Here is a 6,000-nt window from a genome sequence, read left to right on the forward strand (position 1 = left end):
AAGCTGAAAAGCATATGAACGGTATCAAGATAAAAGCTGATAGCTTCTATGCGTGCATAGATACCCCATGGGCACTTCATAAAAGTACAGGGAAAATTACTTCTCCAAGTGCTTTCCAGACCAACTTGAATAATGTATTGCAATAAATGTATACTCTAAAATAGATATCAAGCAACAAAATGTTACGAAAGAGAGAGAGAATGGGAACTGATCTTCAGTACTGCATTCTGAAGGGACCTGAAGGAGGGAAACCTGGAACCTGGCAGGTTGAAACTGGACACAGGGGAGAGGCATGAAGCCAGTTAACAAGATGCCGGGAAAGAATAAGGAATTAAAATTAAGCTTTAAAAAACAAATGAAGAAAGATATAATAAACAGATCTTGGAAACTGCTGAAGGACTAGGACATGTGAAAGGTAAAGGGGAAAGAAAAGGATCGATTTACAGGATTAGAGGACAAAGCAACCTTATTTTAATTTTCAGGCTGCCCTAACAGTTTATCCAGTATAAATAAATCTACTGAATAACTTAACTCCTAGAAATAGCTGATTTTCTAAACAGCATACTTTCACCTGTGCCTGCTGTGAGATCTGGGACTCCAGAGAAATGAGATTTCTTGAGATCTGGCCAACTGCCCTGTGATACCTCCTCCACTAGCTAGATCTTGTTTTCCATAATCTTTTGATAAAACATCTTTTTATATCAGCTTTATTTCAATGATTACTCCATAGATGGCAGCACACACTTGAAAACAACAACAGCAGCAAAAAACCAAATACAGATGTAATAGTGTTACCCAGGGAAAAGGCAAAACCCACAATCTGTTTTAGTACATAAACATCTGGGTGTAGAAAATGGTATATAGATAAAAGACTCGGGGAATGGGTGGAAATCAACACGATCACCAAAGACTGCAGCAGAGAGGAGAAGGAAAGGAACAATGATGAAACCAAGCTGAAAACATTTATATTTAAAATTAAATATCATGATTGGCAATAAAGTAAAAACAAAGTTCCAGAAATATTTCTACTAATCATTAGTTGTGTAAGAGCTTGACTTAACAATAATAAATACTTTTAGGCTGAGATTCTGAGCATGCTAAATACAGCCAATTTTTCTAAAAGGATGTATTTAAGAAGAGCTATTTTGTTATAACCCTAAAATATCATCAATTGTCTTTTCAAACAAATACACATAGTGCCAGGTTGCTATTACATGAATGCTATTCACAGAATGTTATCTGAGCTAACCAGGCTTTTTGTTGCTGTTGAAAATAAAAGTATCCACAGTTCCAGTGAAAACTCAGAAGTCTAAAAGCTCTTGTATATCATATCAATGACTGCTTAAACTCATATGGAAAAAACAGCAAATTTATTGTACTTCAAAACAATATTAAAAAATGTTGGACCTAATCCTGCCGACCCTTACTATCAAATGTTAGTAGTGCTCCTGTACTGAAATGGATAGAGTTCAGTATATCAGTTATTTGCAAGACAGAGCCCCACCAAGCCTACCCTTCAAGAGGAGCACTTCATAAAATGATGACTCTATAGTGAATAAAATCCCAGGCAGTAGAAAAAGAATAAATTACAATCATTATTAGACCCAATTAATGAACACATCTGCTTCAAACCAATTTATGACAAGGGTATAGAAAGAAATCCCTGTGGAGGTAAGTGCCACTAAAACAAAAAGATTTACTATACCCGGAGGTTATACGTTTGAGTGGTTGCTACTGTATATCTAATGTACAAATTATCCACAAAGAGCAAACGATCCCAGAGCTTCACACATTCGCACGTGAACTTTTTCTATAGGCCTAGTAAAACCCTCCTGAGAGTACACTTCTCATGTAATTTCGATGACGTGTTTTACTGAGCACAGTAGGTGCATCCCTTGTTTGCCCATCACCTGTTGCAGCATGACCAAGTAAAACAACTCTCTATCTTCTGCAGTCAAGCCTATGTGACTGACAAGAAAACAGCGATCATAGGTGCAAAAAATGCAAAAGTCTATTTCTCTCTGGAGACTGCAAGCAGTTAAAACTGCCAGCAGTGTACACACTGCTAACATGCACACAAATGAAGTGATGAAAACACTTTATCAAGCAAATAAGGTATCTGGGAATAAAAAAGCTACTTTAAAAGGGAGTTTGGGTGGTTTAATTTCTTTTCACAGGCATGTCTTAAAGATTGACAAATGCCATAAATACTAATTCTTGTTCTACTCTGAATACTACCCTAAAGAAAAACTCATTCTGTTGAAACTTCCCACTTGCAAACGGAATTCCACAACATCATCTTCAGTCTACCATAAATCAATGCAAAACACACCACAAATGCAGCGTGAAACTATGATAACCAAGAACTAGTTGGTCCTTCTCTAAATTCAAGCAAGCCTTACACTGGCCCAGTGTGACATTTTATCCTTGAGCTTGTGCATTTCATGCCCTATCCTCAGCAGGCCCATCATTATAGATTTAATTAGCATTTTTAGTGATGCCTTAAAAAAATCAGAACCGTTTTCTATATATCCATTTATGAGACTACAGAGTATAACAGATTGCAGGTAAGAGTGAAAAGTAGACAAGCTGCTGAAGATTTCATATTGCCTGTATAATTATTACGCAATGTTGCAGTTAACTTATCAATCTAGAGGGGCCTTTACTAAGGGCACTAATATTCTATAATTCCTAAGTGATGAAAATTACAGCATAATCTTTCTCACCATCCACCAGTTCATAATACATATACTGTCACTGCTCATTCTTTTTTGTGCATTTCTACAGGGAAAGAGTTCTGAGGATCTCTTCTACCTAGACTACATCCTCTTATTTTCCTTGGTATTAGAGAAGCGTGGGAGTTAATTTAAAAGACAGAATATTGTTCACCTAACTTGTGGCAAAAAACAATTTCTTCTTCATAGCACTGAATTACTAAGTATTGCTGGAAGGCAGCGTTATGCTATATAAGAATACACGGAATTTTTGTGCAAGTATATAGTGCTAGGGTTTTTTTGTTTTGTTTTTTGAAAGTGCTTAGGCTCTATTGCTATGCAAGAAAAAAAGTGTGGTTACCAAGCCTAATGCATATCAGTGTTTACTAACATATGCTATACAATATTATTTGATTTTTTTTTTTCTTGTCTGGGTTGCTACGATCGGGTTGCTTTCTCTATGCATCTTGCTTTCTCTTCCCTGTTACAGCTAATCTGTCTTCCCTTTCACATAGTTCTTCACGGTCCATCTTGTGATGGAGCCTATCATGTCCTATTTAGTGGAAAGAGATTAATTGATTAATTTTTCCTTTCATCAACTACTGGCCATCTGAATCTTGGCTGGCTGTTGTAGCAGGTGCCTTTGTGACTTCGCCCAAGATTCAAATCTGTTTATCTGTGCTCAGAACTCTTCCCAGACATACTGGCAAATCTCTGTAGCTCTCCTCCTCCAAAATCTCACTTGGAAATCTTTTCTACTACATAAGTAAGAAGAATGATCAACAGGCTGCTGGTCAACACCTTCTTGTAGTTTCTTGTACTCCTCAATCTACATCCATGTAATGCCTTTGCTTTTTTATGTGTTACACGATGCAGCAAATCATGAGCCCACAAATCCTCTAATATACCACCATCCTTTTAGTAGAACTGGCTTCATAATCGGGGGATTAAGGGCTTCATAAAAGCCTGGCCTCTATAATTTCTTCGGTGCAAACAAACTGATGGACAGAGTTCTTTGCATTGAGCGGGGGAATCTCAGAAATGCTCTTTTCTCCCTTTCACTTCTGACTGTTACTTTCACATACCTCTAGGTAAGAGAGAGGCTTGAAGTAGTGAAGAGTGAACTTTTGAGACAATTTTCAGCACCCCTTCTTGATCTCTCTTACAGGAAGGAATAATTTGCTGTTATTATAAAGATATTCATTGACCTAGGATAAGAAACCATATCTATTTTCAGTAGACAGGGAAATAGTTTCTGCTTTAGAACAGCAGGCTTTGAAGAAGTGTTATGCCCCAGATCTTGTGCTAGCAATGACTTACTGCTTCTCTCTACACCCGTGAAATTCAAAGACCTGTTGCTCAGGTCAGGAAGAACAAATATAATTAAAGAAACTTCAAGCTGGCCATTCAAACATATAATTTTTTTCTCCTCTTTCTTCCACCTTCTCCCCATTTTCTTGTACAGCTAATTAGTCAATTGGAGATTACAGTCCACACAAAAATCTATTCTTTCCTTGGAGCACGTGGTGGGAAAGCAGAATATTGTACTGAACTCTGTTTTCCTCCTTTATGAATTACTCTTGGATACGGGTGTGAAGTTTATTTGCAACAGCCTTTTTATAATGGATATCGCTTCAGTTCCCTTGCATTTCAGTGGCAACTGTACCCATGTCATCAGCCTCATCAGTGACAGATTTGGTCCTCAGAATACAGAGGAATATTCACAAGCACACTAAAATCATTCAAAGTAGGCCAACCTGAGTCCTAAATCTTTGACAGTGATTTCTTACCATAAACAAATACAGTCAGCCTGGCATCTTTTCTCACAAGACTTTGAAGGCCTGAAAGCTTAATGCATCTTTCCAGCATCCCATTTGTCATCACAGTTATAATTCTGAGGGAGCATCCCAAAAGAATTATACTGGTATATTTAAAATACCACCAAAAGGTAGAAGAAATTGTATTGTGTAGCAGACAATGAAAGAACAAAATCCCCATGTGGCATTTACCTTCTGCCTTCCTTAGACCTATGTGGAGGACCTCTTTTATCCCCCAAATGAGTATTCAAAATTAGCAACATGCTGATAGCATACTCAGCCTTAGCATGACATGGTGGCATTTAAACTTTTTGGTGTAATGAGAAAAAAAGTTCAGCAGAGTTGCTACCCTGGATTTCAAGAGAGCAAACTTTAAGCTACTCAGGGAGCTACTTAGCAGTGTCCCCTGGGAAACAGCTTTTGAGGGCGTAGGGGTCCACGAGTGCTGGTCAGTTTTTAAGAACCACCTTTTAAAAGCACAGGAGCAGGCAATCCCATTGTGTCGGAAGTCAAGCAAGCGGGGCAGAAGACCAGCTTGGCTGAACAGGGAACTCCTCTTGGAACTCAGGAGGAAAAAGAAATTGTATGATCTCTGGAAGTGAGGTCAGGCTTCGCAGGAAGCTTACAGAGCCATGGTTCGCATATGCGAACTAAAATTGAAACTGGCCAGTGTTGACTCAGACAAGAAAGGCTGTTGTCAGTATGTTAATAGCAGGAGGAGGTCTAAGGAAAACATTGGACCGATACTTGCTGAAAATGATCACCTGACAAACAGGGATGAAGAAAAAGCAGAGGCATTTAATGCTTTTTTTGCCTCAGTCTTTAATAATATTGATAGGCCTTGGGCTGCCTGGTCCTCTGAGTTCGAGGACCACGACTGCAGGAACGGTGATTTTCCATTTGTGGACAGTGACACTGTAAGGGACCACTTATATCAGCTGAATATTCCTAAGTCCATGGGGCCTGGTGGGAGTCATCCCAGAGTACTGAAGGAGCTAGCGGATGTTACAGCAGGACCCCTCTCAATCATCTACAAAAGGTCTTGAGAGCCTGGGGAGGTCCCTGCTGACTGGAAGCTAGCCAACGCTATTCCAATTTACATTAAGGGCTTGAGGGAAGCCCCAGGAAACTACAGACCCATTAACCTCAGTACCTGGAAGAGAACGAACAGCATACTGGGTGCTATTGAAAGATCTTTAAAGGACAAGGCAATCACCAGGCCCAGTCAACATGGGTCAAGAAAGGGAAAGTCCTTTCTAATTTGATATCCTTCTATGATATGATCACCTGCCTAGTGGACGAAGGGAAGGCGGTGGATGTAGTTTTTCTGGATTTTAGTAACACGTTTGATACTGTCCCTCACAGCATCCTTCTGGACAAGTTGTCCAGGTGTGGGATGAGTGGGTTCATGGTGCACTGGGTGAAGAACTGGCTGAAGGGCAGAGCTCAAAGGGTTGTAGTGAATGGGG

At 39.3% G+C, this 6,000-nt stretch overlaps 1 protein-coding gene across 1 annotated transcript in view; it reads right to left on the minus strand.

Moving 5' to 3' along the window:
• The window catches only part of TPK1 (thiamin pyrophosphokinase 1), a 220,759-nt gene that overhangs the window by 68,414 nt on the left and 146,345 nt on the right, over positions 1 to 6,000 (minus strand). The gene's annotated exons all lie outside the window — the stretch shown is intronic.

This window comes from Aptenodytes forsteri, unplaced genomic scaffold (genome assembly GCF_000699145.1).
Source record: "Aptenodytes forsteri isolate BGI_AS27 unplaced genomic scaffold, ASM69914v1 Scaffold282, whole genome shotgun sequence".
Classification (NCBI taxonomy): domain Eukaryota; kingdom Metazoa; phylum Chordata; class Aves; order Sphenisciformes; family Spheniscidae; genus Aptenodytes; species Aptenodytes forsteri.